Source organism: Elephas maximus, chromosome 7 (genome assembly GCF_024166365.1).
Source record: "Elephas maximus indicus isolate mEleMax1 chromosome 7, mEleMax1 primary haplotype, whole genome shotgun sequence".
NCBI classification, from domain to species: Eukaryota; Metazoa; Chordata; class Mammalia; order Proboscidea; family Elephantidae; genus Elephas; species Elephas maximus.
The window spans coordinates 95,236,129-95,261,933 of NC_064825.1; positions in this window are offsets into that span (position 1 = coordinate 95,236,129).

Genomic DNA, 25,805 nt, shown 5'->3' on the forward strand with positions numbered 1-25,805 from the left:
CTCTGAATTCAGGGCATTGGCTCTAGTGAAAGGCTCACTCTTGGGTTTTGGTGGAAGATCCTTGTCTCCTTGTGTTCTTTGGTTTGGGATGATCTTCACAAGGCGTCTGTTTTCCCCCATCTGCGCTTGCTTACTTGGTTCTTATACCTCCAAAGTGATTAGGTTTAAGATAAACCCTTCACATTTATGGACTCATTAATATAACAAAATCCTATTTCCAAACAGGATTACATCAATAGGAATAGGAATAGACGTTAGAAATCCAACACATATTTTGGGAGGACACAACCCAATGCTTAACAACCATCCTACAGCAAAATCTTGTCCGAATTTATGAAAAGCCATAAGCTAACTCAAAAAAAAAAAAAAAAAAAACTTATTTTGGCCTGGTTCCAAATTATTACTCAAATCCAATGCAGCCTACCGCCTTATAATATACCAAATCAAGGACAAAACATGTACTCCAACCTCTTTAAGTCAGAATGCAATTGATAGAAGCTTTTTCAGAGCATGAAGAAGCCACACACAGAGAAATAAAAATTTCTGGAAATTCTGAAAGGCAGGTATATTCTGGACAACATTGTCCTGTTTTAGACAGTGGCAAACACTTGATACATTAGAAATCTAAAATATATGGCAATTAAAACAAAGATATAGAGAGATTTCATGAATTATAAATGTATGATAGAGGATTCAGTTGGTTCTTGAAATTTTATATATCATGTTTAAATTATATTCAACAAATGCAATTACTAATTGTAATTACTTTCTTTTATTTTTATTAAAATTAGAACTTTATGAATATTTTGAATCACTTACTATTTATAAAAAAGAAATCTTCATAAGTAAAAATTATATTAAAATAAATGGATACTGTTCAGACATTTATTTTTTCACAGATACAAAAGATCACAGTTAACAGTCATTTCATGTAAGAAATTGAAAAACAAAGAGATAATCTTATTTTAACACATTTTTAAGTACTTTAATCTATTTTTAATCTCTTGATTCTTTTTTTTAATAATTTTTATTGTGCTTTAAGTGAAAGTTTACGAATCAAGTCAGTCTCTCACACAAAAACCCATATACACCTTGCTACACACTCTCAATTACTCTCCCCCTAAAGAGACAGCCCGCTCTCTCCCTCCACTCTCTCTTTTCGTGTTCTTTTCGCCAGCTTCTAACCCCCTCCACCCTCTCATCTGCCCTCCAGGCAGGAGATGCCAACGTAGTCTCAAGTATGCACCTGATCCAAGAAGCTCATTCCTCACCAGCATCCCTCTCCAACCCATTGTACAGTCCAATCCATGTCTGAAGAGTTGGCTTTGGGAATGTCTCCTGTCCTGGGGCAACAGAAGGTCTGGGGGCCATGACCACCGGGGTCCTTCCAGTCTCAGTCAGACCATTAAGTCTGGTCTTATTAGAATTTGGGGTCTGCATCCCACTGCTCTCCTGCTCCCTCAGGGGTTCTCTGTTGTGTTCCCTGTCAGGGCAGTCATGGGTTGTAGCCAGGCACCATCTAGTTCTTCTGGTCTCAGGATAATCTAGTTGCTGGTTTATGTGGCCCTTTCTGTCTCTTGGGCTCGTAATCACCTTGTGTCCTTGGTGTTCTTCATTCTCCTTTGATCCAGGTGGGTTGAGACCAATTGACGCATCTTAGATGGCTGCTTGCTAGCGTTTAAGACCCCAGACGCCACTCTTCAAAGTGGGATACAGAATGTTTTGTTAAGAGATTTTATTGTGCCAATTGACTTAGATGTCCCCTGAAGCGTGGTTCCCAGACCCCTGCCCCTGCTATGCTGGCCTTTGAAGCATTTAGTTTATTCAGGAAACTTCTTTGCTTCTGGTTTAGTCCAATTGTGCTGACCTCCCCTGTACTGTGTGCTGTCTTTCCCCTGTTTCATTTTTTTGCAGATGGATATCTAGTTATGCCAGCATCATTTGTTAAAAAGACTGTCTTTTCCCCATTTAACTGTTTTGGGGCCTTTGTCAAATATCAGCTGCTCATATGTGGATGGATTTATGTGTGGATTTTCAATTCTGTTCCATTGGTCCATGTATCTGTTGTTTTACCAGTACCAGGCTGTTTTGACTACTGTGGCGGTATAATAGGTTCTAAAATCAGGTAAAGTAAGGCCTCCTACTTTGTTCTTCTTTTTCAGTAATGCCTTATTTATCCGGGGCCTCTTTCCCTTCCATATGAAATTGGTGATTTGTTTCTCATCTCATTAAAGAATGTTGTTGGGATTTGGATCATAATTGCATTAAAAATATAGATCACTTTTGGTAGAATAGATATTTTTGTAATGTTAAGTCTTCCTATCCATGAGCAAGATATGTTCTTCCACTTATGTAAGTCTCTTTTGGTTTCTTGCAGAAGTGTACTGTAGTTTTCTTTGTATAAGTCTTTTACATCTCTGCTAAGATTTATTCCTAAATATTTTATCTTCTGGGGGGCTACTGTAAATGGCATTGATTTGGTGATTTCTTCTTCGATGTTCTTTTTGTTCGTGTAGAGGAATCCAACTGATTTTTGTATGTTTATCTTCTATGCTGATACTCTGCTGAACTCTTCTATTAGTTTCAGTAGTTTTCTGGAGGATTCCTTAGGGTTTTCTGTGTATAAGATCATGTCATCTGCAAATAGAGATACTTTGACTTCTTCCTTGCCAATCTGGATGCCCTTTATTTCTTTATCTAGCCTAATTGCTCTGGCTAGGACTTCCAGCACAATGTTGAATAAGAGTGGTGATAAAGTGCATCCTTGTCTGGTTCCCGATCTCAATGGGAATGTCTTCAGGTTCTCTCCATTTAGGGTAATGTTGGCTGTTGACTTTGTATAAAAGCCCTTTATTATGTTGAGGAATTTTCCTTCTATTCCAATTTTGCTGAGAGTTTTTATCATGAATGAGTGTTGAACTTTGTCAAATGCCTTTTCTGCATCAATTGATAAAATCATGTGATTCTTGTCTTTTGTTTTATTTACGTGGTGGATTACATTAATTGTTTTTCTAATGTTGAACCATCCCTGCATACCTGGTATGAACCCCACTTGGTCATGGCAAATTATTTTTTTGATATGTTGTTGAACTCTATTAGCTAGAATTTTGTTGAGGATTTTTGCATCTACATTCATGAGGGATATAGGTCTATAATTTTCTTTTCTTGTGGTGTCTTTACCTGGTTTTGGTATCAGGGATATGGTAGCTTCATACAATGAATTTGGTAGTATTCCATCCTTTTCTATGCTCTGAAATACCTTTAGTAGTAGTGGTGTGAACTCTTCTCTGAAAGTTTGATAGAACTCTGCAGTGAAGCTGTCCGGACCTGGGCTTTTTTTTTTTGTTGGGAGTTTTTTGATTACCTTTTCAATCTCTTCTTTTGTTATGGGTCTATTTAGTTGTTCTACCTCTGCTTGTGTTAGTTTAGGTAGGTAATGTTAGTTTAAGTAGGTAGTGTGTTTCTAGGAATTCATTTCTTCCAGGTTTTCAAATTTGAGTATAGTTTTTCATAGTAATCTGATACGATTCTTTTAATTTCAGTTGGGTCTGTTGTAATATCGCCCATCTTATTTTTTATTCAAGTAATTTGCTTCCTCTCCTGTTTTTCTTTTGTCAGTTTGGCCAATGGTTTATCAATTTTGTTGAGTTTTTCACAAAACCAGCTTCTGGTCTTGTTAATTCTTTCAATTATTTTTCTGTTTTCTTTTTCATTTAGTTCAGCTCTAATTTTTATTATTTGTTTTCTTCTGGTGCCTGTGGGTTTCTTTTGTTGCTCTCTTTCTATTTGTTCAAGTTGTAGGGATAGTTCTTTGATTTTGGCCCTTTCTTCTTTTTGGATGTGTGCATTTTTTGATATAAACTGGCCTCTGAGCACCGCTTTTGTTGTGTCCCAAAGGTTCTGATAGGAAGTGTTTTCATTCTCATTGGATTCTATGAATTTCTTTATTACATCCTTAATGTCTTCTATAATTCAGTCTTTTTTGAGCAGGGTATTGTTCAGTTTCCAAGTGTATGATTTCTTTTTCCTGCTTTTCCTGTTATTGATTTCTACTTTTATGGCCTTATGATCAGAGAAGATGCTTTGCAATATTTTCAATGTTTTAGATTCTGCTAAGGCTTGCTTTATGACCTAATATGTGGTCTACTCTAGAGAATGTTCCATGTGCACTAGAAAAGAAAGTATAGCTGGTTGCTGTCGGGTGGAGTGTTCTGTATATGTCTATGAGGTCAAGTTGGTTGACTGCAGCATTTAGATCTTCCGTGTCTTTACTGAGCTTCTTTCTGGATGTCCTATCCTTCACCGAAAGTGGTGTGTTGAAGTCTCCTACTATTATTGTGGAGCTGTCTATCTCACTTTTCAATGCTGATAGAGTTTGTTTTCCGTATCTTGCAGCCCTGTCATTGGGTGCATAAATATTTAATATGGTTATATCTCCTTGGTATATTGTCCCTTTAATCATTATATAGTGTCCTTCCTTATCCTTTCTGATGGATTTAACTTTAAAGTCTATTTTGTCAGAAATTAATATTGCCACTCCTGCTCTTTTTGGATTGTTGTTTGCTTAATATATTTTTTTCCATCCTTTGAGTTTTAGTTTGTTTGTGTCTCTAAGTCTATGGTGTGTCTCTTGTAGGCAGCATATAGATGGATCTTGTTTTTTAATCCATTCTGCCACTCTCTGTCTCTTTATTGGTGCATTTAGTCCATTTACATTCAGAGTAATTATGGATAGGTATGAATTTAGTGCTATCATATTGATGTCTTTTTTGGTGTGTTTTAGCAGCTTCTTTTTTCCCACTTGATTTTATGTGCTGAGTAGCTTTTCTTTATGTATTGTCCTTTCCTCATATTTGTTCTTGTTGATTTTGTTTCTGCTGAGTCTGTATTTTTCCCTTGTATTTTATTTTGATGAGTAGGATAGCTTGTCTCTTTTGTGGTTACCTTATTATTTACCCTTATTTTTCTAAATTTATAACTAACTTTTATTTCTTTGTATCGCTGTATCTTCCGCTCCATATGGAGGGTGTATGATTACATTTCTCAGTCCCTTTTTATTATTTTAATGTTGTCTTCTTTTACATAATAACATTGCCGATACCGTGTCAGGCTTTTTTTTTTTTTTTAATCTTGCTTTGTTTTTTTTTTTTTTTTGCATTTCCCTGTCTGAGTTGACTTCTGGTTGCTCTGCCCAGTGTTCTAGTCTTGGGTCGATACCTGATATTATTGATTTTCTAACCAAAGAACTCCCTTTAGTATTTCGTGTAGTTTTGGTTTGGTTTTTACGAATTTCCTCAACTTGTGTTTATCTGGAAATGTCTTAATTTCACCTTCATATTTAAGAGACAGTTTTGATGGATATATGATTCTTGGCAGGCAATTTTTTTCCTTCAGTTTTTTAAATATGTCATCCCATTGCCTTCTTGCCTGCATGGTTTCTCCGAGTAGCCTGAGCTTGTTCTTATTGGCTCTCCCTTGTAGGTGACTTTTCCTTTATCCCTCACTGCTCTTATAATTGTCTCTTTATCTTTGGTTTTGGCAAGCTTGATTATAATATGTCTTGGTGACTTTCTTTTAAGATCTACCTTATGTGGAGTTTGATGAGCATCTTGGATAGATATCGTCTCATCTTTCACAATATCAGGGAATTTTTCTGCCAACAAATCCCTGACAATTTTCTCTGTATTTTCTGTTATCCCTCCTTGTTCTGGTACTCCAATCACTCATAGGTTATTTCTCTTGATAGAGTCCCACATGATTCTTAAGGTTTCTTAATTTTTTTTTTAATTCTTTTATCTGATTTTTCTTCAAATATATTAGTGCCAAGTGATTTATCTTCAAGTTCAGAAATTCTAGCTTCTACTTGCTCAATTCTGCTCCTCTGACTTTCTATTGAGTTGTCTAATTCTGTAATTTTATTGTTAATCTTCTGAATTTTTGATTGCTGTCTGTCTATGGATTTTTCCAGCTTATTAAGCTTTTCATTATGTTCCTGAATAATCTTTCTGAGTTCTTCAGTTGCTTTACCTGTGTGTTCCTTGGCTTGTTCTGTGTATTGCCTCATTTCCTTCCTGATGTCTTGAAGGGTTTTGTATATTAAACTTTTGTATTCTGCATCTGGTAATTCCAGGAATGCAGTTTCATCTAAAAGATCCCTGGATTCTTTGTTTTGAGAGCCTGTTAAGGTAATCATGGCCTGTTTCTTTATGTGACTTGATATTGACTGTTGTCTCTGAGCCATCTATAAGTTATTGTATTAGTTTATGCTTGCTTACTGTGTCGTAGCTGCTTGCTTTGTTTTGTTTTGATATACCTCTATGTCTTGCTTAAGTGAGCTAGCTTGATTATTTCTGCCTTTGGAGCTCGCGTGTCCTGTCCCCAGCTGGCTAGAGCTGTTATCAGGTATATCAGTCTAGGAGTCCATTCAGTTTTCTTGTATGATTTCAGCTCAGGTTTCCAGGTAGCCGACATCAAGTGTATGGTACAGGCTCTGTCCTACAGTCTTAGAGGGGCAGGGGTGATTGGCGTGTATACCCATATCTGATTGCAGCAGGGGGTCACGCTCTGAACAAGGCAGGGAGATGAGAATCAACTCCCAAGTGTCTCTGAGGAAAACACATCTCTGTTCCCTAGATCGTGCTGGTGGGTGGGCTCTGCAGAGGTACCATGGGCATTCAAAGACTTTGTTGTAAGGACTGGGAGGCACCAGTTATCCCTGGGCCCCTGTCGTGGGTGGCTTGGTGACCCAAGTGGAGCCACCAGTCCTTAGGTCCCTGTTGTGGGTAGGTGAGGACCTTGTTTAATAGGCAAAGCAATGTCAAGCATCAAACACCCATCGCTCCACCACACTGCTGAAATGGTTAGAGTTTGCCAACAAGGGCCTATTCTACTGAAATAGGCCCACACAGGTCCATGAAGAAGGGAGAGGTGCTCAAGGACCACGGATGGTTTATGCCTGGACAGGAGCCGCTTCTGTCCTAAGCTCCCCCAGTTAATGGAGCTAGCAAATTATCTTTTCCCCCCAAGTTGGACATTTTTTCATTCCCCAAGGCTGGGAGGACGGCTCCAGGCTCTCACCAGAGTCTATCTGAGGCCTTGGGATTCAGCTGCTGAAGCTGGGTTGGGGGTAGGGGAGGTGCAGTAAAATATACGCAAGTACTTAGCTTTTGCCGAGAGCACCCTTCTCCTCAGGTTCTGGAGGTGTGAGTGGGCTGTGCGGCTGGCTGCTTCTCCCTGAGGAAACTGCGGCCCAGTGCTAGGACCAGCCTGCCACTGCTGCTCCGGGAATGGTGCCTGAGGGCTCCCCGTGATTCAGGTCCGGCAACTCCTCACTGCTTCTGAATGGTCTCTTCCTTCTCCTGCCCCTCAGTTCGTTGTCTAAGCTTGCCTTTGATGCTCAGGGCTCCCAGCTTGTCACAAATATACTCCTTTCACTTGTTTTTTCAAGTCTTTGTTGCAGAGAGGGCTGGAAGGAAGCATCTGTCTATTCCGCCATCTTAGCTCCGCCCCCAATCTCTCGATTCTTAATTTACACTGAGGACACTTTCTGTTTCTTTCTAACAGTTAAGTGGCAGCATGATAATGAAAACACTGGAAATGGAGTCAGGGATCTTGGCTTTTGTGATCTAGCTCTGTTGTTGACAAAACCATGTGATGGGACCTTGACAAACTTCTCTCTCCACTAAGCAGAGTTTCCTCCTCTGTTAGCTTCACGGTACCCCATTGGCATCAAGTCAATTCCAACTCACAGAGACCCTATAAGACTGAGTAGAACTGTCCCATAGAGTTTCCAAGGAGCACCTGTGTGGATTCAAATCGCTGACCTTTGGGTTAGCAGTTGTAGTTCTTAACCACTATGCCACCGGGGTTGGCAAACTTCTATCTCTGCTGAGTATAGTTTCCTCCTTTGTTAGCTTCACAGTATTCTCCTAAATATTAAACAAAGTAATGGTTATAAACATACCTAAAACTTTGACCACAGCTTGCCTGTCAGTTTGTCCTACTATGGTGACTTGCCTGTTGCTGTGAAGCTGGAAACTATGCAACGGGTATTTCAAATACCAGCAGAGTTACCCGTGGTACACAGGTTTCAGTGGAGTTTCCAGACTAAGACAGACTAGGAAGAAAAAACTGACAGTCATCTACTGAAAAGATTGACCAGTAAAAACCTTATGAATAGCAGCAAAACATCATCTGATACCATGACAGAAGATGAGCCCCTCAGGTTGGAAGGCACTCAAAATACAACTGGAGAAGAGTTGCCTCCTGGAGATAGGGTTGACCTTAGTGGCCTACATGGAGTGAAGCTTTTAGAGCCTTCGTTTACTGACATGGCATGTCTCAAAATGAGAAGAAACAGCTGCAAACATTCATTAATAATCAGAAAGTGGAATATACAAAGTATGAATCTACGAAATTTGAAAATTCTCAAAAATGAAATGAAACACATAAAGATTGATATTCTAGCATTAGTAAGCTATAATGGACTGGTATTGGTCATTTTGAATCAGATAATCATATGGTCTACTATGTCAGGAATGACAAATTGAAGAGGAATTGTGTCACATTCACTGTCAAAAAGAACATTTCAAGATCTATCCTGAGGTACAATGGTATCAGTGACAGAATAACATCCATATGCCTACAAGGAAGATGAGTTCACAGGATTATTATTCAAATTTAAGCACCAAACACTAATGCCAAAGATGAAGATACTGAAGACTTTTACCAATTCTGCAATCCGAAATTGATCAAACATGCAATCAAGATGCATTAATAGTTACTGATGATTGGAATGAGTAAGTTGGGAACAAAGAAGAAGAATCAGTACTTGGAAAATATGGCCTTGGTGATAGAAAGAATGCTGGAGATCACATGATAGAGTTTTTCAAGACCAATGATCTCATTGCAAATTCCTTTTGTCATCAATATGAACAGTGACTCTTTCACTTGTCTTTCACTTTGTCATACTGTGGAGGATTGCATGTTGCTGTGATGCTGAAAGACATGCCACCAGTATTCAAATACCAGCAGGGTAACCCATGTCTGACAGGTTTTAGGTGAGTTTTCAGACTAACACAGACTAGGTAGAAGAACCTGGTGTGGTCTACACACGAACCTTGCCAGATGGAATACACAGGAATCAAATCAACTACGTCTGTGTAAAGTGACTATGAAAAAGCTCAATAGCATCAGTCAGAACAAGACCAGGAGCCAACTAAGGCATAGACCATCGGTTGCTTATATACAAGTTCAAGCTGAAGCTGAAGAAAATTAGAACAAGTGCACAAGAGACAAAATATGAACTTGAGTACATCCCACCTGAATATAGACACCATCTCAAGAATAGATTTAATATGTTGAACACTAATGACTGAAGATCAGATGAGTTGTGGAATGACATTGAAGACATCATACATGAAGAAGGCAAAAGGTCATTAAAAAGACAAGAAAGAAAGAAAGAAAAGACAAAAATCGATGTCAGAAGAGACTCTGAAATTTACTCTGAATGTAGAGTAGCTAAAGCAAATGGAAGAAACGATGAAGTAAAAGACCTGAACAGATTTCAAAAAGCAGCTTGAGAAGACAAAGTAAAGTATTATAATGAAATGTGCAAAAATCTGCAGATAGAAGACTAAAAGAGAAGAACATACTCAGCATTCCTCAAGTTGAAAGAAATGAAGAGAAAATTCAAGCCTCGAGTTGCAATATTGAAGGATTCAAAAGGGAGAGTATTAAACGACAAAGAAAGCATCAAAAGAAGATGGAAGAAATGAACAGAGTCACTGTACCAAAAAGAATTGCTCAACATTCAACCATTTCAGGAGGTAGCCTGTGATCAAGAACAGGTGACCCTGAAGGAAGAAGTCCAAGCTGCACTGAAGGCACTGGGGGAAAAACAAGGCTCCAGAAATTGATGGAATAGCAATTGTGAGATTTCAACAAACGAATGCAGTGTTGGAGGTGCTCATTTGTCTATGCCAAGAAATTTGGAAGACAGCTACCTAGCCAACCAACTAGAAGAGATCTATGTCTGTACCCATTCCAAAGAAAAGTGATTAAACAGAATGTGGAAATTATTGAACAATATCATTAATGTCATACACAAAATTTTGCTGAGGATCATTTAAAAGCAGTTGTAGCAGTACATCAACAGGAAACTGCCAGAAATTCAAGCCTGATTCAGAACAGGACGTGGAATGAGAGATAACATTGCTGATGTCAGATGGATGTTGGCTGAAAGTAGAGAATACTAGAAAGATGTTTACCTGTGTTTTACTGACTATGCAAAGGCATTTGTGTGGATCATGACAAATTATGGATAACATTGCAAAGAATGGGAATTACAATACACTTCATTGTGCTCATGAGGAAACTACACGGAACAAAATGCAGTCATTTGAACAGAAGAAAGGGATACTTTGTAGTTTAAAGTCAAGAAAAAGTGTATGTCAGGGTTTAATTCTTTCACCATACTTATTCAATCTGTATGCTAAGCAAATAATCTGAGAAGCTGGACTATATGAAAAAGAATGGGCATCAGGATTAGTGGAGGACTCATTAATAATTTGCCATATGCAAATGACACAACATTGCTTGCTGAATGTGAAGAGGACTTGAAATACTAATGAAAATGAAAGACTAGAGCCTTCAGAATGGATTGTGCATCAACATAAAAAAAAAAAAAAAAAAACTCCTCACTACTGGACCAATAAGCAAGATCATGATAGAGCAAATATTGAAGTTATCAAGGATTTCATTTTACCTGGGGCCACAATCAATGCCCATGGAGGCAGAAGTCAAGAAATAAAGGATGTATTGCATTGCACAAATCTCCTGCAAAAGAACTCTTTAAAATGTTAAAAAGCATAGATGTCACTTTAAGGACTAAAGTACACCTGAAGTGAGCCATGGTATTTCCCAATGCCTCATATGCATGTGAGAGCTTGATAATAAATAAGGAAGACAGAAGAAGAACTGATGCCATTGAATTACAGCGTTGGTGAAAAATATCGACTATACCATGGACTGCCCGAAGAACGAACAACTCTGTCCTGAAAGAAGTACTGCGAAATGCTTCTTACAAACAAGCTTGGCAAGGTTTCTTCTCATGTACCTTGGACATGTTATCAGGAGGGACTCGTTCGTGGAGAAAGACATTATGCTTGGTAAAGCAGATGGTCAACAAAAAAAGGGAGACCCTTGATGAGATGGATTGACACACAGGCCGAAACAATGAGCTCAAGCATAGCAATGATTATGAGGATGGTGCAGGACTGGGCAGTGTTTCATTCTGTTGTACATAGGGACACTAACAGTTGGAACCGCCTCAACTGCACCTAATAACAACAATAAAACTTTGCAGAAACTCAGATATTTTTGCTTATAAAGGCATGCTTACACTTTTGCATCATAATTAATAGACTCTTACAAGTGTTTACTCCTCTACTGTCTTTTGAAGTTTAGAGAGAGAACTGTAACAAGTTCATAAACCTATGTATGTTGGTGTGGCTATGAGTCAGAATTGACTGGACAGCAGTGTCTTTTTTTTTTTTTTTAATGGATGGTAACTTGACAAGAAATCCTCAAGCCAACACAACGTTACATCTACTTCTTCCTCTTGTGAAACTGACATCTCCTGGAAGCGTGAATCCGTCTTTTTCTTGCATTTTCACTTCTACTGTGGTTTGAGTTTGTTGTTATTACTTGCCATGGAGTCTTTTTTGAGTCATAGCAACACAATGTGGCAGAGTAAGCTGTCACATAGAGTTTTCTAGGGTGTCATCTTAACAGGAGCAGATTGCCAGTTCTTTCTCCTGTATAACCACTGAATGGGTTTGAACCACCAACATTTTGGTTAGTAGCTGAGCGCTTAACTGTTGTTACCACCAGGGCTTCTCGGTTTGTGTTTAATAATCCCAAATTATTTTCATCAGTAATGCTGTATAATTTTTAATTAAAAAATTCCATTTGCCTAGTTAAAAAATAAAAACAAAGAAATAAATACTGTTTTACTGTACAAGAACAATTTATATTAATTTTTCTGTAGACACATCAGTTGCTGGACTTCTACAGTGTGCTGTGATTGTTTTGTCTTTAAGATTTAATTATAACCACCCAATCTCTAATCCCATGCATGATAGAGAATGTAGGTAAGTACCAACATTTCTAGGGATTATTGAGGTCTTAGATATTCTCCTTATTACTTCCAGCTTCTCTTTCCTGCTACTACTGAATTATTGATATTCATTCTGCATTTGCTTTCTACCTGTATTGACCCATTTCTGCAGAGTCACTCATCTCTGGGCTAATTTGAGTTTAAAAAAAAAAAAAAAAACTAAGTAACTGGAAAGGAAGGAAGGAAAGAATACACAGAAAGATGATAGAGATTAGATGATAGACAGATAGGTAGATGATAGATAGATGATAGCTGATAGATAGATGATAGATGATAGATAGATATCCATAAATGTACAGTTAATCTCAAAACAAAAATTAACCAAAAAACTGATTAAGCAATCTTAGAAATTAGAGTATCATTATTATTAAAATTAATAATAATGGCTAAGAATGAGGGAATTTCTTTTCCAGTGAAAATTTTACTTCTAGATAACCTAAGAACTGGTAAAAGAAAGTCTTTCTTTATAAAGAACTCCACAGAACTAATGAAAAAGCAATGACAGAATTAGAAAATTCATCATTATACAACTAATGTAATGATGGCTCTAGACACCAATCAATGAATAAAACCATTAGATGAAATGTTGGGGCAGGAAGCAGGATGCAAACTCCCGAACCTATTTCAATCAGCAACGCAAATGGAGACAACCAGACAATATGTGCTTCATGAAGTCTTAAAGGAGGTACACCTGGCCAGGTATGAATTGTCCTAGCCTAAAAATGAGAACTTGAATCTAACCAAGCCTCTGGATGTAACTATGGACTTGCTATAATTTGAAGGGACAGAGGAACAAGTTAAAAGATACAATGAGGAAGCAATCAGTCAAATACAGAATATGGGAGATTCTACAAAAAAAAAAAAAAAGTTGATTTCTCCAACAAAGCAAATACTTAAAAGCTAGGGAGAGGGTGACAATTAGAGTATAAAAGAAACTTAAGAAACATAACAACCAAATGTAATGTTTGGATCTTGTTTGGATGCTGATTTAAACAGAACAAGTATAAAGTAAAATCTATGAGTCAATTAGGAAACTAAATGTGGACTACAGACTTGGTGTTAGATTGCACTAAGAAATTATCTTTAACATTTTAAGATTGATAATGTTATGCTTGTTACTGAAAAAAAAGAGAGTCTGCATTAGTATATATCTTTATGGGTGAAATGATGCACCATATTTTACTCAAATAACGCTTGCCTTCTACGTTTGTTTGCCAACTGCTCCCTCCCACCATGAGGTATTTTTGTACATGCTATGCCAGTTTTTTTTTACAACAACATGTAAAAAAAAAAAAAATAGCATAGCAACACTTATGAAAATACCTTACAGGGGTTGGCAAACAAATGTAGAAGGTGTGCATTATTTGTGTAAAAACAAAATACTCTCTAGTATTGCTTAATAACATTCCAGCATTAAAAAAAAAAAAAATCAGTTTGGGAAAGAGGTCATACATGGAATCGACTGGCAAAATGGCTATGCTTGTTGAAGCTGAATGATGCATATTGGGGTTTATTATACCATTATTCTACTGTTCATATTTTTTATGCCACATGTAGTTTTTTTTTTTTTTTTTTTTTTAATGGTATTAGGAAGTGCTCACACACAAACTGCTAATAATACAAATTTAGGGTAACCTATGGTAAAAATTGTTATTCTGCCAATATTTTACATGAGCTGGGTGCCTCAAGCTAGTATTAAACTAAATCACATAATTTACATATCAGCTACCATTTGGATTTAACCTAAACATTTAGAGAAAGTGCCAATGTAAGTAAATATAAAGTCATACTCATGATTGCTTTTTGAAAAGTTGTGCCTTTTTAGCCTTGGGTTTATCCCAAATTGAACAACTGCCCAATTTATTCTTTTCCTGTCACTCTTTCTTAATTCTCAGAGTCTTAACTAATACTTAATGCCCACTTTTCAAAGAGAGGGATTTGTTAGGGTTTTGTTAGGTATGTCTAGGTCTTGCCAATTGACTTTAAAATCAATGGTTGCATTGTGTCATCTTTGTTCCCCACTTCCTCTTCAACGATATTGGATGCATTCAATAAAAATGTGACAATTTTCATCTGAAAGTCTTTTTGTGATTTTACTGTTGTTGTTGTTCTTTTTATCATCTAGAGTTTATCCATAGGATTTCTATCTACAATACATATTGAGGGCTATTGGAAGCACTAAAAAATAAAACTTTATTTTGTCGTCTTTATTGTAGTGTATTGGAAGGCTTTTGAGAGCTCATCTTTTCTGTTGTTCTCAAGAGAAGGCCTTATAATCTCTGCATCTCATCATGAGAAACAAAAAAAGGAGGGTTCTGCTCATTGACTATTTTCTCAAAATATTCATTTTTCTATGCTTTCTAACAAATTATTCCAGACTTAGCAGCTTAGAACAACACCTTTTTATTATCTCAGTTTCTGTAGGTCAGAAATTCAAGTCAACTGGACTGGGTCCTCTTCTTACAAGGTCAAAATCAAGGTGTAGGCCAGGTTCTGTTGCCTTCTAGAGGCTCTGGGGAAGAAGTAGACTTCCAGATCATGCAGGTTGGTTGCAAAATTCATCTACGTGTATCTGTTCAACTTAGGTCCCCATTTCTTTACTTGCTGCCTTGGGCTGAGGGGATTGTTTCTCAGCTCCTTCAGGCCAACCGCATTCTCTCCCGTATTCTTCCCACAGTTTTCAGAACCAGCTATAGCAGGTCAAGTTCTTTCTACACTTCAAATCTCTCTGATTTCTCATTTTGCCTCTACTTTTAAAGGCCATGTAATTCAATTAGATCCGCTTGAAAAATGTTCCTCTTGCCATATAATATAATTAAGAGGGTAACTTGAAGGGTGGAGATCATGAGGACTAAAATTCTGCCGGCCACATTCACCAAGCAACATATGACACTAGTCACAAATTCAATTCTGAACAGAGGAGAGAAAAGCAAGGCATCTTAAAACCTTGTTCCTTTCCTTTTCTAGAATATTTAACCCTGTGAGATAATTTTCTGACTATGGGAAAAATTTCAAGAGCCACTCCACTTTTATGTGTGTAGTTATCACCACTTCTATAGGAGAGTAAAGGATATTCCAGGGATGAGAGACAAGAAAAGTATTAGTTATTTTGTGGCAAAATTCTTCCCATACCTTCTATCCTAGTAATGCTATCTATTTTATGAGAATATATAATGGTTAAGAACGTAGGCATTGCAGTGAACTTGACCTGGGTTTAAGTTCATTTATTTATAAATTGTATGACTTTTGAGCCTTAGTTTAGCTTATCTATAAAATGAATTCGATTAAGTTTTGTTTAACCTTATAAGGTTGCTGAGATGATTAGATGAGATTAAGCGTGGCAATTAATATAATAAGTAACACATAGGAAGCACTCAATAAATAATTATCACATGATGTAACACCTCCCAGGAATAAATAGCCTATCCGACAACCTCCCTCCCCTACATATCCCCTCTACCCCTGCAACTCATTTGTCTCTCTTGAAAATCTCTCTGCCCTCAAACGTACACAAAAGGATGCCTAAAGAGTCTCTCTGGCTTGTATGCCCCCAGGATTTGTCAAGAATGGTAAGAAGTTTCATACAGCCCTGTGCAACGACACACGGACTGCATTCCTTGAAATAAACTGCAGGTTTGTCTTACCAAATGCTTAAAAAAAAAAAAAAAAAAGACCCCATTTTCCACTTTTTCCTGAATTCAATTTAGAATGTCTATCCTTGATTAGGAGCCCTGGTGGCACAGTGGTTAAGCACTGGGCTGTTAAACAAAGGTCGACGGTTCGAAGCTACTAGCTGTTACACGGGAGAAAGATGTGGCAGTCTGCTTCTGTTAAGATTTACAGCCTTGGAAACCATATATGCCAGATCTTTTTTGTGCTATAGGGTCACTATGAGTTGGAATTGACTCCGCAGCAATGGGTTTTTGATCCTTGATTATTCTATGTTGTTATCGTCAGCATGTGACAGCTCATCTACCAATAGGATCAAACCAGTTGCCATTGAGTCTATTCAGGCTCAGGGTGACTCCAGGTGTTATATATAGGGTAGAACTGCTTCATAGGGCTTTTTTGGCTATAATCTTTACAGAAGCAGATTGCTTGGATTTCTTCCACAGCACCTCTAGCTGGTTCTCACAACCTTTAGGGTCACTGTGAGTCAGGAACCACTCAACGGCATCAGTTTTTTGGAAGCCCTGGTGATGCAGTGATTAAGAGATTGACTGCTAGCCAAAGGTTGGCAGTTCGAATCCACCAGCCACTCCTTGGGAATCCTACCGGGCAGTTCTAATCCATCCTATAGGGTCACTATGAGTTGGGGGATCGACTCAGTGGCAATGGGTTTTGGTTTTATTTTTTTTTTTGGTTCCCGTTGCAGTCCAGTCATTCTGAATCATAACGATCCTATAGGACAGAGTAGAACTGTCCCCACTGAGTTTCCAAAGAGCAGCTGGTAGATCTGGGCTGCTGACCTTTTGGTCAGCAGCCAAGCTCTTAACCACTGCAACACCAGCGTCTTTTTTAGGTTAGTTAGCACAAACTGTTGGCACCACCAAGGGACCTTTGCTATAAGGGCAAATATCTAAACTCTCATGCAGTAGCAGCTAAATCTAGCTCCACACAGAGTTGAGTTTGTGAGATATTATGTACAAATGGTTTTTGCTTCCCAAAGGATTCTAAGGAAAACCACCAGCATCACTCACTCACCTACTTGTTTCATCTCTGCGTTTAGAAGAAAGAAAACAATATTGTATTAATGTGCTTTAAGCCCTGATTTTAGAACACGGACTCCTGATCTCAAGGGGATCATTTATTCAGCACCAGGATCTCTCATCAACTCCGTATGTGTTCTTCTCTCTTCCTGATTACTGATCACTATTCGCTTTTACTCCTGAGAGTCAAAATCACATTTCCTGTTTCAGCCCTGATTATATTGAGTCTTTTAAGCTACCAATTTAATCCAAATGTTTATTAAACTCTTTCTGGGGAAAGAAAATTAAATTATTTTAGTAAAACTAGACCTTTATTAGTACACCAGTAAGCATGTAATGTTTATTACAGCTCAGAGATTTCAGCAAATCCTTTTTAACGGAACTTGCTTTGTAGCTGTCCTCTAGCAATTTTGTGAAATTTGTTGGTAATTAACAATTAAGCGCCTCGATGGACTGGGGTGAGCACTAGTGAATGATAGGTACGTTAACTGTATAGAAATAGAATGAGGAAATGTGTAAATGGACTGATGAAAATTGTGTTTACTTGCAGTGATCACATTCATGTCCATGGATTTAAATACCGTCTATAGCCCGATAGGAAACCCTGGTGGTGTAGTGGTTAAGTGCTACACCTGCTAACCAAAGGGTCAGCAGCTTGAATCTGCCAGGAGCTCCTTGGAAACTCTATGGGGCAGTTCTACTCTGTCCTATAGGGTTGCTATGAGTCGGAATCGACTCGATGGCACTGGGTTGGTTTGTTTTTTTTATAGCCCAATGAGGAGTTCTTAGGTGGAGTAAATGGTTACAAGTTTGACTACTAGCCAAGAGGTTGGTGGTTTGAACACACCAAGAAGCACCTTGGAAGACAGACTGGAGATCTACTTCCAAAAGGTCATAGCTTTGAAAGCTCTATGTAACATTTCACTCTGTACATATGGGGTCACCATGAGTAGGAATCAACTGGACAGCAACAACAACAACAAATAGTCTGATGATTCCCAAATTCATATCCTTTGCCAAGACATCTTCTCTAAGTTACAGGGGACTTGAAGTCTTTCCTTTAATATCTAATAGTGATTTCAAGTTTTATACTCATAGTGACCCTACAGGACAGAGTAGAACTTCCTTGCAGTATTTCTAAAGAGTGGCTGCTGGATTCGAACTGCCAACATTTTGGTTAGCAGCTATAGCTCTTAACCACTGTGCCACCAAAGCTCCATGTACAGAGTAATAACTCCTAAACATTTTCTTCAAAACTTACTCAGCTCTAGTCTTTCCCATCTCAGAAAAATGGCAAACACCCAAAAATCTGATTAAGTGAAAATCCTACAAATCTACCTTGATTTATTTCTCTACATCACTCTTCATACCTAGCACAGCACACATATTCTAGGACACCCTGAAGTTAGTGGAGTAATTAGACTCCTTCATTTTACCCTTACCACTCTACAAGCCAATGTTGAAACAGTATTTAAAATGATCTTTATAGACATTAGAGGATACTACTGGAAACAGTAGCTGATATAGAATGAAACCCAAATCCCTGATTCCTGCCTACAAGGCTTCATGAGATTTAGCCCCATATTATCCATCTCCTGCTTTTGTTCTTTTCATTCTAGCGTCACTGACATTTGTTCTGGGCCTCAAACACACCAAGTCTATTTCCATGTTGTGGACTTTGTGCTAGTTCTTTCCTCTTTCTGGAATGTTCTGCCTCCAGGTCATCTTTTGGCTGGCTCCTTTATGTTGTTCAGATCTTAGCTTGAATATATCTCCTAGAACTGTGAGATCTTCTCTTCCTACCCAGTAAAAAATACCTCCTAAGATAAAGCTGGGAAATGCAGTCTATCTGTGTGCTCAACAAGATGAAAAAAGTGATCAACTAGCAATCTATGCCACAACAAGAAGTCCAGATGAATACCCAAACTAAATATTTTGCATGAGTTCAACTGTACCTTTGAGGTAGTATAAGTGGGGGGAGGGAGAGGGGACCACAACCAACATCAGCATGTTAATTCTTAACAAGTGAAACTTATTTACCAAAACTTCAACAATAGAAAACAACTCTACCCTTTTACAGTCTTCCCATGAACCAATGGCCACCAAGTTGAAAGGATGTTACGCAAAATTACTCAATTTATTTTATTCTGACTGTGACCACTTCAGTGCGATATACAAGTGTTCTATGATATTCAAAAAAGTCCTGGTCTCATAGTTCAATATAATATCTTTTGTTTTAAACCAAATTCTGTAGTTTCAAGGTGTCATCTTTTGTTTATTAAATAAAATCCTCCCAAGCTCCTTCCCATGGCTCCCATCTAGTAAAGCCAGTTAGACCGTATTTTGTTGGAGCCCTAATAATTCACTGTTTATGTAATTTCAAAGTAAGTTTTACCATTATAAAGTAATTAAGGAGCCCTGTTAGTAGAAATGGTTAAGTGTTTGGCTGCTGACCAAAAGGTTGACAGTTTCAACCCACCTTGCATCTCAGTGGGACAAAGACCTGGCAATCTTCTTCAGTAAAAATTACAGCCATGAAAACCCTATGACACAATTCTACTCTGTCACGTAAGGTCATTAGGAGTTGGAGTTGATTTGACAGCACCCAACAACAACAACAATATATATTCTTTTGTGTGTACTCTTTTAAATTACTTAGATAGTAAAATAGTACAAATGGTTAAGTGCTTGACTACTAGCTGAAACATTGGTGTTCAAACTCACCCAAAGAGGCCTCAGAAGACAGGCCTGATGATCTTCTGAAAGATCACGGTCTTGAAAATCCCATGGAACAATTCTATTCTGAACATATGGCGTCATCATGAGTTGGAATCAACTAACAATAATATACTCTTACTTTCCAATGTTTCTCAGGGAGTACTTTTTCCTTTGATAATTAAAAATCAAATATTAAATTATTACAGGAGAAATAAATGGTCTTATACTTCTTAAGTTTTTTCACATTTGCTTTTCTTATCATGTTGGAGTGATATTTAGATGTCTTGATGCAATGTAGCCAAGAATGAAAACACAGATTAGCACAGCAAGTGTGGAGGGCACTTTTTATGTTGTTATATCAGTGTAGAGCCCTGACGGTGCAATGGTTAAGTGATACAACTGCTAATCAAAAGGTCAGGAGTACAAATCCACCCTATGCTCTTTGGAAACCCTATGAGACAGGGTAGCCATGGGTCAGAATCAATCTGACGGCAAGTGGCTTGGTTTTGCTATAACAATACACTTTCTAGATCATATTGGAGCTATCCTCAATAGTACTCTAAAAATAACTATATATTTAAACTTCTAAAATTTCGTCAAAAGAGTCTTCACTCTTTCTAAATCTCTCTGCAAATTCCTGATAAATATGTTTCTCAAAGAATATAGGTAATTTGCACTTTTCTTTTACAGTAGTTGTTTTTGATAGGTGCCATTGAGTCAGTTCCATCCAGTAGGTTCATAGAGACTCTATGTACAACAGTATGAAACACTGATCCTGCACCATCCTCACAATCATTATGGTTGAGCTCATTATTGCAGCCACTGTCAACCCATTTTACTGAGGGTCTTCGTTTCTTTTGCCTAGGAGCTGGACTCTATGAAGAAGAACAGAGTATCAAGATTGAAGGAAGACTCACCAACAACCTGTATTACGCTGATGACACAACCTTGCTGGCTAAAAGTGAAGAGGACTTGAAGCACTTACTGATGAAGATCGAAGACCACAGCCCTCAGTATGGATTACACTTCAACATAAAAAAACAAAAATCATTGCAATTAGACCAATAAGCAACATCATGATAAATGGAGAAAAGACTGAATTGTCAAAGATTTCATTTTACTTCGATCCATGATCAACAACCACGGAAGCAGCAGTCAAGAAATCAAAAGACACATCGCACTGGGCAAATCTGCTGCAAAAGACCTCTTTAAAGTGTTGAAAAGCAAAAGATACCACCTTAAAGACTAAGGCGAACCTGACGCAAACCAGGGTGTTTTCAATCACCTCATATGCATGTGAAAGCTGGACAATGAATAAGGAAGACCGAAGAAGAATTGACAGCTTTGAATTGTGGTATTGGTGAAGAACATTGAATACACTGCTAAAAGAATGATCAAATCTGCCCTGGAAGAAGTACAATCAGAATGATCCTTAGAGGCAAGAATGATGAGACTATGCCTCACTTTTTTTTTTACAGAGATCCTCATAAAATTAATAGATACAACTAGATTACATTTGACCTTGTGAATCAGCATCTTCTCAAAATTACTTGGAAGGATTTATCAAAGGTGAGCAAACTAACTTGAAATAGTTCCCAGTAATTGAAAATGACTGGCCAAAATTATGGTAGGCATTGAATCTTTTGAACAGATTTCCATCCTAAAAACTTGTTTCAAGTGGCATCTGATTACCTTTTCTTTCCTTCCTCCAAGCAAAAAACAAATAGCCTACTTTCTTGTAATATAACCAGTGATCTGAAATAAATATCACATTTTTAAATGTCAATAACCCGGGCACATTGCCTTTCTAAACCTCAGCAATCCAGTGTCATCAACATCAGCATCAAAGAGGAATACAGCATTTCTGATCAGCTTTGTAATGCCCTTTTGTTTATGGGAAATAATTTAGTGCAGCCTAGCCAATCAAAACAGAAAGAAGTTGGATGCATACCAGGTTCCAGTATTTTGCCAATGTTTCCTTTCTGTAAATAGCACTAAAAAAAAGAAACACAAAAATACCCAAATATCGACAGAGCCTGCTTATTCAAAGCAAGGGGGCACATGGAAACTCTTCTCTCACAGAGGATTGCTGGAATTTTTAAACCTATTAGAAAACTTTCCAAACAATTACACTTCTTGCTGTAAGTGAACTCAGAAGGCCTTGCAAGGACTTTGGTGTGATACTGAGCTGAATTCATGTTCCTGTTTTTTTCATTTGTGTTTTTATTATCTGGGCCTTTGTCCACAGTGTTCTCTCAGTCAAGAATGACTTTCCAAAAAAAAAAAAAAAGTCCTTCCTACTCCTATTTGCTTACTGAACACCTTATTTTCCAAAACACACCTCACGAGCCTCTACTATGTGCAGGTATAAACATCCTTCCTCTAAGCTAAGTATTTTATTTCTTTCTAATTTAACTACAGCTCTTATTTCTATGACATTCGTCCCTACTAAATTATGGGCATATTTGGTACAAGAGGAGGAAGAGCCCTGGTCTGTGCAATGGTTAAGCACTTGGCTGCTAATTGAAAGGCTGAATGCACCAGCTACTCCAGGAGAGAAAGACGTGACAAAGGTTACAGCCTTGGAAACCCTATGGGGCTGTTCTATTCTGTTCTGTAGGGTTGCTTTGAGTTAGAATTGACTCCACAGCAATGAGTTTTTGACACAAGCTCCTAATTTTTGTTATGTGAAAATCTCCAGTTTAGTAATTGAATCCACCATATTATTGAACTCCATTCATTTCTTCATTCATTTACACATATTTGTTGAGGACTTTCTATATGTTAGAGTTGCCGTATTATCTTGGATGTTACTATGGTGAATAAAGAAGGAAAGGTCTCCACTCACAGAACGTACATTTTAGTGGAGGAAAATAAAATAAGTAAATAGACAAAACTCCAATTAGTGATAGTGCTGTGCAGAGAAATATGGTAGAATGACATAGTAAACAATAGATACTAAGTTTGGTTGATCAGAAAAGACCTCTCTGAGGAGATGACATTTATACTAATACATGAATGCTAAGAAAAGCTAGCCTGAGAAGTTTCTTGGAACAAGCAGGCCAGGCAGAAGAAACATCTAATGTAAAAGCACAAGGAAGATATGAGTAAGACTGCTCAAGAAACCAAAGGAAAGCTAGTGTTGCTGGAGAATATAGATCAACCAGGAGGGTATTTTTTTAGTATAGGCTGCAGATAATATTGCTTTGGATTAGGGTGTAAGTAGTAGAAATAAATGTAATGGTGTAGTTGTTGTTGTTAAGTGCTCTCGAGTCAGTTTTGACTCATAGGGACTCATAGTAATGGTGCAGAGAAAGGATATATTTGGGAAGTAGAGTTAACAATATTTGTCAATTGATTAGATGTGTAGAATGAAGAGTAAAGAAGGAATGAGAATAACATTGAGGCTTTTAGCCAGATGAACTGAATGTAACATTGGACTTTAAGATAGAGAAAAGTGGAATAAGATCATGCTTGTCTTTAGGAACGGTAGGAGTGGAAATCAAGAAGTTTCTTTTGGATAGATTAAATCTGAGAATCTTTTTGAAGGTTCCAGTGAAATGTCAGGAAGACAATTAGACATAATGCACTCCAATCAAGGGCCAAATAAATTCAGGTGAAAAGTTTCAAGATTCAAATACATGTTTACTAGCTCTGTGACCTCTCAGAAGCTTCACAAATCCTCCATAAGGAGCAAATCTGCAGATCTCGTCGTGTCACCATTCTAGAAGCTGTTCTTGTCAATAGACTTTTAATATTCTTAAAATAAAATTCTCAAAAGAATGCTATCATACATAGGAATCCCAAATCCGACCTATTGCTGTCAAGTCAATTCCAACTCATAATGAACCTGTAGGACAGAGTAGAACTTCCCCATAGGGTTTCCTAGACTGTAATCTTTGAATACACCATAGACTGCCAGAAAAATGAACAAATCTGACTTGGAAGAAATACAGCCAGAATGATCATTAGAAACGAGGATGATGAAACTTCATCTCACATACCTTGGGTATGTTATCAGGAGAGACCAGTCTCTGGAGAAGGACATCATGCTTGGTAAAGCAGAGGGTCAATGAAAGAGAGAAAGACTCTCAATGAGATTGTTTGACACAGTGGCTGCAATGATGTGCTCAAGCATAGCAACGATTGTAAGGATGGCACAGGACCTGGTAGTGTTTTGTTCTGTTGTACATAGGGTATCTATGAGTCAAAAGTGACTTCATGGCACCTACCAACCAACAACTATCTTTACAGGAGTAGACTGCCATATCTTTTTTTTCTGTGGGATGGATGGTGGGTTCAAGGCACCGGCGTTCCGATTAGCAGCCAAGTGCTTAACTACTATGCCATCAGGGCTCCTTATATGTAAGAATACTTACATAAAATGAGCAAACACATGCTCATTTTAATTAAGATAAGTAATGGGTTCAAGTAAGGGGGATGAGAAGGGAGTTGGAAAGATGAGGGAGACTGAAATGGGAGAATGGTTATACATTCGTTTATTTTTGAGCAGATGGAGATCTTAAATTCACTTTTTTTAAAAAGCCAGCTTTCCATCAAAACATGCACATACACACACTCACACAGTTTCCTTATCTTGTAGATAATCGCCAAATACCCAGAAGAAAGCTCTCCACTGAAACCATGCATTAGAAACTTCTATATTAGACTATAACCTCCTTAAGGGCAGAAAACGTATCCTCTGGTCCTATGTTTATTTGTACACCCTTTGTTCCTGGCACATGGTACTGGTTCAGCAACATAGTAAGGAAAAGCAGGTGGATGAACTAATATATAAATCAGAAAGGAAAAAAAGAAAAAGAGGATGGCAGTTTTCCAGTAATGTATGGTCTCATTTAGGGGAGAAAAATCTGTTTACATTGAAAATTAGAAATAAGTATATAGAAACAAATGGTACACTGATTTAAATGAGATGAAATAGACAGAATTGCTTAAAATGAGTATAAACAAAGTTGTTACGCAAATAGGAAAAATATGTTTCCACTTTAGTTTTGGTATTACGTAAAAGGTTATACTTTTATATACAAAAATAAGAACAACCAAACTTGTTGCCATCGTGTTGACTCCGACTCATTGAGACCCTGTCAGACAGAGTAGAACCACCCCATGGAGTTTTCAAGGAGCAGCTGGTGGATTTGAACAGCAGACCTTTTGGTTAGCAGCAGTAACACTTAACCACTAGTATGATTATATGTTCTCCAAATGGCAGCACACAGCACAAAGACACTAGGACAGATGAAAGACAGACTTGTTACAACTCCAAACAAGAGAAGGCTAAAGGGCAGGGCTATCCAGCGAATTTCACCTGAATACAAGGTAACAGCAAGCTGGACTTGGAGGAGACAGGGTATATACTGTAAACAAGGCTGGGTTACCCAGGTTTTGAGGGCTTCCTGGGGAATGGGTATTTTGAACAATTACACAGGCTCTGGGACATAGATGCTGCCCCTAGTTGCTTTGTACCTGGGCCTGGGGCAATCAGAGTGGATGCACAGTGGTCCTGGAGTATGAGAACCAGGTAAAGAAAGTAGCTGGGGTATAGGCTTAATCAGTCATTCAAGAAAGGGAACAAATAGGTCTAGAAAACTGGGTTAAGACAGAATTTAAAGGCGGGGGGGGGGCTAGGGGCTATATTACAATGTCACAAAATTAAAAATTCCAGAGTAATCAAATGCTGCTTTTTCAATATAGCTGTTCATCTGAGATGGTAAGGACAAAAAAAAAAAAATCAGTTCCAGGTGAGTGGGAACTCAAATAATAAGAAAAAAGGCACCAAAGAAGATAAGAGAAATGATGTGAGAAGGTAGAATTCATCATGGTTTAACTAGCCACAGACAGACAATTCTAAAATGCAGAGTTTTACTTGACACTGGCCCTTTTTCTCTCTGAGGAGTGGCCTTTAGAACCTCATTGAAGTTTAAGACATCATCTGAAGGTGAGAAGCACTTTTTATTCCTTATTACTTATTTTACCTTTACTCCTTGCCACACTCACACGTGTATTAGCAGGCGTGGGATGGCACTTTGCAAGGTTTCTAGCAGCCACACGTCCTTTGTGGGTAGATAGAGAAGGATTATTGAAGGACAATCACTAAATTCACACAGCTTTCTGTATTACAAAAGCCAAAACAGGAGAATGTTGGCTTAATTGTCCTGCTTACTAAAATTCATTTTCTTTTT